The sequence below is a fragment of the Heterodontus francisci genome, chromosome 47, assembly GCF_036365525.1.
Source record: "Heterodontus francisci isolate sHetFra1 chromosome 47, sHetFra1.hap1, whole genome shotgun sequence".
Classification (NCBI taxonomy): Eukaryota; Metazoa; Chordata; class Chondrichthyes; order Heterodontiformes; family Heterodontidae; genus Heterodontus; species Heterodontus francisci.
Window position 1 is genome coordinate 11,860,035 of NC_090417.1, and position 9,933 is coordinate 11,869,967.

Genomic DNA, 9,933 nt, shown 5'->3' on the forward strand with positions numbered 1-9,933 from the left:
ATAAATATTCCAGGGTTGATGATATTTTGAAAAGACAGACAGAATGGAAAAGGAGGTGCAGCCCTGATAGTAAAGGATAACCTCGGGACATAACTGAGAAAGGATCTTGCCTCAGAAGATCAGGAAGTAGAATCGGTATGGCTGGAGATTCGGAATAACAGGATCAGAAAATACTGGTGGAAGTAGCTTATAGGTCCCTGAACAGTTGTTACATAATTGGACAGAGCATTAAGCAAGAAATAATTGGAGTTTGTAACAAAGGCAACGTGATAATTTGGGGGAAATTCAATCTTTATAGAGATTAGACAAATCAACTTGGCAAAGATAATCTGGAAGATGAGCTTGGAGAATGCTTTTGTGACAGTTTTCTGGAAAAAGGGCTGGATTCTGTGTAGAAGGCGAGGCTCCCAACACTGGGCCGAAAAGGCATTGCCGCGATCCTCCGGTGTTTTTAAATTTAAGTTTGAGGAGGTGGGATCCCCATCCTTTTAAAGACGGGGAATCCCGCCTTAGTGAGCTGCCAGCCAATCAGAGGCCCGGCAGCTTAGCAGTATCAGCAGTGCCACTGGGAGTGGTGGCCACTGCCGATACTGCGGACGCCTTGGACCCAAGCCCAGCTCTGGAACCCCGGTACCAAACTAAGTGAGGCGGGGTCGCCTGGGCCAGTCCGGAGGGGGTGCTGGGGGGTGGTCTTGCGGTCCAGAGGGAGTGGAATCCTGGGGGGTGAATTGGTTCCTGGTGGGGGTCCTCCGTAGCTAACAAATTGCCATGGAGGAGGGACCACTCCCAAGCCTCCACAGAAGGCACCTCGTTTTACAAGACATCCTCCCCACGCGACAGAATAACCCCATTCCCCTAAGATCCCAGTGGCGGTGGGAGGATGCCCCTCATTGACCATTTGTAGGCCACTTAACCGCCTCAATTAGCCTTTTGGCAGGAAGGCCACTGTCGGTCTATCCCACCCCTTGGGAAGATCACTGGGCGACGGGGAGACAACGGGCCCTCTGCCCTGCTGTGCCCCCTCTCCTGTCTCAACACTCTGTATCCCCCTGCCTCCAAGCCCACCTTGGGGGGGTCCCATAAAATCCAGCCCAATATGTGGTGAAACCAACAAGGGATAAAGCTATTTTAGATTTAGTATTTTGCAATGAAGCAGCTGCAATTTGTACTCTCATAGTAAAAGATCCCCGGGAAAAAGTAATCACAATGCAATTGAATTCCATATTAAGTTTGAAAGCGACATACTCTCGTCCCAAACAATAATCTTAAACTTTAACAAATTCAGTTACATAGGTATGAGAGGAGAGCTGGCTAAGGTTGATTGTGTAAATAGACTAAAAGGTATGGCGAGTAGATAAAGATTGGGAAACATTTCAATCAACAAATCCACATGTTCAACAGAAATACATTCCATTAAAAAACAAAATCTCAGTGAGTAAAACCCATCCGTGACTTACTCGGCAAGTGAAGGATCATCTTTTTATGAAAAGAAGAGGCTTGTAACATTGCAAAGAATAATAGTAAGCCAAAGGATTGGGAGTGTTTTAGAAACCAGCAAAGGGCGGCCAAAAAGTTGAAAAGGGGGAAATAATGAAATATGAGAGTAAACTAGCCAGGAATAGAAAAACAGATTGACAAGCAGAGAACAAAGAAAGCAGATAAACTACATGTTGGTCCCTTCGAGGCAGAGACAGCAGAAATTATCATGGGGATTGAGGAAATGGCAGAGATGGTGAACAAATATTTTATGTCTGTCTTCACAGTAGGCAAGATAAATTACATGTCAGAAATCGAGGGTAACCAAGGGGCATGTAAGAGTGAGGAACTTGAAGTCATTACTAACAGCAGAGAAAAAGTATTGGGAAAACTTCAGGGACGAAGAGCTGACAAATTTCCAGGACATGACAGCCTCCATCTTGGGGTTCTTAAAGAAGCAGCTGCAGAGATAATGGATGCATTGGCTATGATTTTCCAAAATTCCATGGATTCTGGAACAGTACCAGCAGATTAGAAGTTAGCAACTATCACATCACTATTCAAGAAACTAGGGAAGAGAGAAAACAAAATCATAGGCCAGTTCGCCTGATATCAGTCGTCAGGAAAATGCTGGAATCTATTCTGAAGGAACTCTTAACAATGCATTCATTTTATGGTGTATGGTCAAACAAGTCAACATGGTTTGACAAAAGGGAAATTGCGTCCGACAAATTATTAGAGCTATTTGAGGATTTAACTAGTTGGGTAGATAAAGGGTATACTTAGATTTCCGAAAGACATTCAAGAAGGTTCCACATAAAAGGTTAATATGCAAGGTCGGAGCTCATGGAGTTGGGGGGTGGGGGGGGTAATATGTTAGCAGGGATGGAGGAATGGTTAACAGACAGGAAGAAGAGGGTAGGGATAAATGGAGCATTTTCAAGTTGGCATGCTGTGACAAGTGGAGTGCTGCAAAAATTCATGGAGGGAGCTCAGCTATTTACAATCTATATTAATGATTTAGACAGAGACCAAGACTCACATATCTACGTTTGCTGATGATACAAAGTTAGGTGGGAATGGAAACTGTGAGGAGGACACAAAGAGGCTGCAAAGAGATATAGACAAATTAAGTGAGTGGGCAACAAGATGACAGATGGAGTATAATAACGTGGGGACGTGTGAGGTTATTCATTTTGGGAGAAAGAATACAAAAGCATAATATTTTTCCCAAGTTGTGAAACTTTTAAATGTTGATGTTCAGACAGGCTTGGGTATACTCTTACAAGGAAAACAGAAGGTTAGCATGCAGGTACAGCAAGCAATTAGGAAGGCATATGGCATGTTGGCCTTTATTGCAAGGGGATTGGAGTACATGAAGAATAAGTCTTGCTTCAATTATACAGGGCTTTGGTGAGACCACACCTGGATTACTGTGAACAGTTTTGGTCTCCAATTCTAAGGAAGGAGATACCTGCCTTGGAAGTATACAGAAAATGCTCCCTAGATTTAATCCTGGAATGAGGGCTGTCCTATGATAAGAGACTGAGTAAATTGAGTCTATAATCTCTGGAGTTTACAAGAATGAGAGGTGATCTCATTGAAACATAGAATAGTCTGAAGGAGCTGGACAGAGTTGGCGATGAGGAATTGTCACTGGGGAATTGAGAACATGGGGGCACAGTTTCAGAACAAGGGGTCAATCATTTAGGATGGAGATGATGAGTAATTTCTTTACTCCAAGAGTTGTGAATCTTTGGAATTGTCTACCCTAGAGGGTTGTCGATGGCCCATCTTAGAGTATATTTAAGGCTGAAATAAACATTATTCATCTCTCAGCGAATCAAGCAATATGGGTAGCTGGCAGGAAAGTGGAGTTAAGGTAAAGATCAGATATGATTGTATTGAATGCCCGAGAAGTCTGGAAGGGCCAAATGGTCTACTCCAGCTCCTATTTCTTATGTTCTCATTGCTCCAACTCCAGTCTTTTTGTTTCTCCCTCCCTTCCCCATTGGCAGCCGTGCCTTCAGCCATCTGGGCCCCAAGCTTCCTCCCTCAACCTCTCGATGTGTAAGACCCTCCTGAAAACCTACCTTTTGGACTAAACTTTTGGTTACGGCTCCTAATGTTGCTTGCCTTGGTTTGGCATTTACTTTTGTCTGATTATAGCTTTGTGAATCTTCTTGGACAGTTTTCCTTGTCAAAAGGATTTAGATAAATGCAAGCTTTTCTTGTTGAATATGCTCGTACAGTGTTGTATGTATACACAATGATAGACATCCATCAATCTTTTTCACCTGCTTTTTCTGGGTTTAATTTTTATAGCCTGCATTACGATGCTTCAAAAATCGTCACAGGTTCCTTCACTGTTGTTGCAATTCCAGCATGTCACTGGGTTATTCAGGGTTAACAAAGCTACTAGTTTTTAAAGCTACTCAATCAAACACAGCTGAAACATCCCTAAAGAGATATCCATGTGTAACAATTCCAGGGTGTTCACAGATATTCTCAAAGCTCAGCTTTGCACTTGTCTTAAGGCCTCAGGCTCAATGTGACACCATATTCACTTTCTGGATGACAGCCTCTGAATGTCTGGATATCGGATATGTTGTGTGAACTTCAACTCAACTAAAGGCTGTGAAGTTTGCTTTGTGTGCTCGCAAAAAGAATAGTGCACAGCTGAACTAGCCCAACATAATTTTACACTGAAATCACAATAAAGCTGCAGGAACAGGAGAAAAAAAGCCTCCCATTTAGTCCATTCTCTGTGCCCCAAATTTAACTGCAATACCTAACTGTCAATATTCACACATGATACTTGGCCACGTGGTGCACAAGGGAGACTCGTCCCAAGAAACCATATGACAGAAAGAATCAATGCCTTGACAAGAGCAGGGGAGCTGAGGATGATCCAGGTCTGACCTGACATTTCCACTCATTTACCTTCCAGCAAGAGCAAGGCCACAGTCCGACTGAAAGCCCTCCCTCACCCAGAGACACAGAGGCCAGGTGTCATCCCCCAACTGCTAACCTGAATGAGATCAATGAACTCAACTTAGACCAGGGATTCAGCTGGCATTGTCCTTGGTATACATCTACTCATTCTCCAAACTCAGTCAGTGTTTGGGGAAAATTCTCAGAATGTGGACATTGGTATTTAATGCCCATCCCTAGTTTCTCTTGCATGTGGATTGCCAGCAAGCCAGGTCACTTCAGAGAGAAGAGTCAACCGCAGTGGTGTGAGGCTGAAGTCACAAATACATCAGACAAGGATGGCAGGTTTTCTTCCCAAAAAGATGCTCGTGAACCAGTTGGGTTTTTACAACAGCTTCTTGGTCCCTTTTATTGATGCCAGCTTTTACTTCCAGGTTTTTTTCAAGAACTGAACTGAAAATTGTCAAACGACCTCGCTGAGATCTGAATTTAAGTTCTCTGCATGACCTTGACATCTATCATGACTACCACACCTGCAACTAACCATGTTCATGTTTTTCAGTCGAGGACACACATCAGGCTTCTAACTTGGAAATTTCACAGCTGGGATTGATCCAGTGTGGGAATCTGCGGTTTTAAATTGCTCACTGAACTGCTGCCTCATTCCATTCTTGGTCAAAGGCTTGCCAATTGCCTCATTTTCTCAGTTCTTGGAATGTTTTAAGCTGTAACAGCAAGGAGCACAGCAGCACAAGTACACCTGTCCTTGATCAGTAAGGCAAGGAGCGGGTTTGTACCTGTGACCATCTCCTCATCTCACTTGCGGGAAGGGGATGAGAAGATGGGGGAACGTCACCTTTCCCTACCCAAGGGCTGCTCTCAACATTGTCTTGGCTTCACTCTTGGAGCATCACTGGCAGAGGCGAGGGACCAAGCTGCCTGGCAGAAGATAAGGTGAGGACACTCAAGGTAGGGAAAATGGAGAAAATACTACTTTCGTAGCTCAGGTCATGAGTGCACCCTCCAAGCCTTACAGCGCACACGGTCCTAGATTCAGCACTTTTATTGGGCTTAGAGCCTTGGGCAGGGGTCAGGTGTAAATCATTCAGGGTTTCCAGTGGTAGATAGTGATGAGAGACCACTGGTGGAAAGAGAATCCATTTGGATATCAGCCAAGGATAGAATGAGAAGCCCTGCACAATTACACAGAATTCACAGCACACAAACCGGCCATTCAGCCCAAGTGGCCTGTGCTGATGTTCATGCTCCACATGAGACTCCTCCCATCCAACTTCATCTCATGCTGTCAGCAGATGCGTACAACCTCTCTATCAGATGACAGTAGTTGGCAGCCGTAAGATCGTACGCTGCATAAGTCATCATTTTGAGGGGATTAGAGATTTCAGACATATCAGACTGAGAAAACTATTGCAAAATCCTTTCCTTTTAAAGCCAGTGATTCCACATTGTTCAGGTTGTAATGAGGTGAGCAACTGTTAAATATGAGGAAGGGAGTGGGGAAAATAACTTATTCATTCAAACACAACTCATGTAAATGCACATCATGGAAAAGTCAGCCTGAACTTAATCCGGACTGCTCAGTCCCACTCTGTAGAAGGATCCAAGCAGCCTCAGTGAACCACTACCAGGGAGGCAGCTTTAACAGTTCACTTCATTACTAATAAGACTTTTCAACAAAAGTACTATTGGTGACCATGAAATAAGAACAGAGGTTTCAATGGTGGAGGGTGGGTGAACTCTCAGTTCTTCACTTGATCTTTCTCCTTGCATTTTGGATTATAAAAACTTGGCAAAGTAAGGAGAACAGAGCTTCTCCTCTTAACAGTGAAATTGTATGTATATTTTAAACCACTCAGTTTTCTTTCCTCCTCCTCCTCTTTTCAACGCTTGGAGGTTTGGTTTCATCCTAACAACTGATGCCTTGCCTGAATGTTTTATTCTTCATGTTGTGCTGCCATCACCCATTGTGCTCGCTGACTGACATTGGCTGCCAGTCTGGCTATCTCTCAATTTTAAAATTCTCATCCTTGTGTTCAAATTCTTCCATGGCTTTGTCCTTTTCTGATCTCTCAGACCTTCTCCAGCCCGACAACACTTGGAGATCCTGGCATTCCTCTAATTCTGACCTCTTGCACAATTCTGATTTCAATCAGTCCACCATTAGAGGCTGCATCTTCAGCTGCCTGGGTCCAAGCTCTGAAAATAACTCCCTAAACTGCTCCACCTCCTTCCTTAAACCTACCCTCGGTGACCAAGCTTTTGGTAATCTGTCCGAATATCCCCTTTCGAGGCTCAGTGTCAAAGTTTGTGTGCAAACACTCCTGTGAAGCACCGTGGGACAATTTACGACAGTAAAGGACTTTACAAAAGCAAGTTCATGGAACCCAGTATGAGATAGCTGTTCCAGCCTCATTCAACATCCACACTTTTTTTTTTGAAAAGGATCACTCGACAGTGACCACCATCCCACGTCCCTGAGGATGGAAACTAATTGACGCATCCTTGCTGCTGTCCTGGCTTAGTTCTAATGCAGGATTCAGCAGAAATTGAACTTGGGATCTTCAGGTCTGTAAGGGAGTTCCAATAATGAAACAAAAGAACTTGGATATTAACTGCAGTGCAGTACCAAACACAGAGGAACATGAGAAAAAAAACATATTTGGTTATATGCAGTAGTCACTTATTCTGCTAAGCCCTTCCTGGAAATATGAGCATTGATATTTTTAGTGACTGGAACACTGGGCTTTTATTCATTGCTGATAAAAGAATGACTGTGAGTTGCTGCTTTGCTTCAGGGCCCTTCCATTCTGCTTCTTACCTTCACTGGGGTCTATCCACCGACAATTTGAATGTGGCTTTTCATGGATTGGCATCAGGCAGTTTGGAAAGAAGCTCGCTGTTGAGGTACTCAAGATTCTGCCTTAGGAACCGTATTGCTTTTAAACCTAGGAGAGAGCCTCATGATCACAGGCATGTTTCATATACGAAGGAGAATCTGTTCAAATGCAAAAATGCACAAGAGTGCCAAGAGTAAAATGCTGGATGCTTCAATACCAAAAATAACCAACACTATCAGTGAAGTACAGTCTGGAATCTAATTGAGGGCTAATAGAGGTTATGAACAGAACTTGTTAGCTGACAAAGGAGCGAAAACAAAATTTGCATCTTTATGCAACTGACATTTTGCTTGTCTCTTTTCTTGAACTGTCTCTCCCTCTTCATCACTCTGACTCACACTTTCTCCCTTATTGTCTGTGCCTTACTTCATGTCTCACATTTTCCTGTCTCCTGTCTGTCAATCTGCCCTTCCTTCTCTCTCACATTCTCTTCTTTTTGTATAACTTCTTTTTTCTGTATGGCTGTCACATTCCTCTCTCTTGCTATATTTCATCTTTTCTGGTGTTTGTTTACTTCTGAACTTTCCTCCTTTGACCCTTGGTCAATCACTTTATGATTTAACTCCTTATGTTTCATTTCCCAGCTTTTGGGAGAGGGCCTCAGAAGAGGAGGTAAATAGTGGGTTGGGCAGAGCAATGAGAACAAGTAGTAAGGGCCTTGCCACATGCCTTCACTCAAGGAGAGATGTGACTTGGAACACGAGAGTGAAGAGGCCAAGTGGTCAGGAATCTGGCATATGTTAGTTAAAGAACAAACTTAGAAAACAAGCATTGACAAGAACAAAAAACTAAAAATCCAAGTTAAGTAAAGAACTGGAAATTGACCATTTGGGTGAGCAGTGCAAGAGGAAACTCAGTACTCATGGAACTGTACTCCAGTCTGAGAAAATTTGAGGGGATGGTCGAGAATAAAACAGTTTTGTCGTCAAAGGCTGGTGTTAAAATCTGATGTATCAGTTATCACAAGTTTGAGTTGGCAAGTTTTCCAAAAGATCATTCAGTAGTAGAATGAAAGGTAAAGTGTGTTACGCTGGCGATTCAGGCACCTAGCGTCAAATCTAGCCCAGACTGATGGGATGAAGGCCTGTGACTTGTTCTTCAGCTGAATGACATGTAATAATTTCAAGAAAGAAAGATTGGTATTTACATAGTGCCTTTGAGAACCTCAGACATCCCAAAGTGCTGTGGAGTTAATGAGGTATTTAGGAAGTAGAGGAAGCGTGGCAGTCAATTTACGCACAGAATACTGCCATAAACAGATAATCTGTTTTTGTGATATTCATGAAAGGATAAATAGTAGCCAGGATCCCAGGGATAATTCCTCTGCTCTTGTTTTAAATATGGGATCTTATATGTCCACACAAGAAGGCAGAAAGGGTCTCGGTCTCCAAAAGGCAGCACCTCTGACAGTGTAGCACATCCTCAGTACGAGACTGGAGCACCTGCTTTGATTTTTGTGCTAAAAATCCCAGAGTGTAATGTGAACCCATAACCTTCAGGGGCAAGACAGCTCCCAACAGAGTCACGGCTGACATGGCTCAAAAGATTCTCAATCTCCTCACTAGACACAAATTGACCAGACCGAGGATGGTTGGCATGAGAAAGAAAAACGCTTCAACACTGATGCAATAGGGTGTATTGTGGAGAGCTTTGGGCTGAGGCACATGAGGAGCAGCAGTCTGTTCCATGTCCTAGCACCAAACATCACTCACCTTAATCCGCAGGAAGAAAGGAAAGGAGGCATGTATGGTTCCCACACTGAAGGCTATGCGAAAATTATTAAGAGAAATCTTTTCCATTTTTCAGAGCTGAAGAACTCACACCTTATCAGATTTGTATCAGGTTGCGCACTCAGCTGAGAGAACTAGATTCCAGTGACGGTTGTGAGGTCCAGTCAATGGAACTAGTTTCCCAGCTCATGACTGGCTTACTACTACTATTCTGCTCATTGTTTCTCCAATTTTTGTTGTTCAGCCCAAACCGTAAATACATCCTCTTCCCCCTCCCTGCATTGACATAGAGACTCAAGCCATCTCCTCCACTAACCTTGCCTTGCCAAGAGCTCCGAAGTGTGGAATGTCTCATTTTTCTCAAAGACTTACCTTTGTCCTACAATCGAGACTTCCTAATTCTCAACTTTGGGCACTATGTGAGTTTATGAAGATGCTTTGTCGCTAATGAAGTACCAGTCAAGTTTACTCACTGTTGTCATGTACAAAACACAGCAGCCAATTTGCTCACAGCAAGCCCCCACAAACAGCAAGATGATAATGACCATATAATCCATTTTAACGATGTTGGTTGAGGAATTAGTACTGGCCAGGGCACCGTCGAGAACTCTCCTGCTCTTCTTTACAGGATCTTCTGCGGCCACCTAATAAAGAAGACATTACATTTCACACAAAAGACGCCATCTCCAACAACAAAGCACTCCCTCAACACGACAATGACAGGATTCTGTGCTCTGATCTCTGTACTGGGAATTGAACCCCAAGGTTTCTGACTCAGATGCAAGTGTGCTACCACTGAGCCACTGCTGACATGGCTATTATACAATATGAACTGTTCTGTCCACCGTATTCTCCTTCTCCGAGGAGCTGGTTAT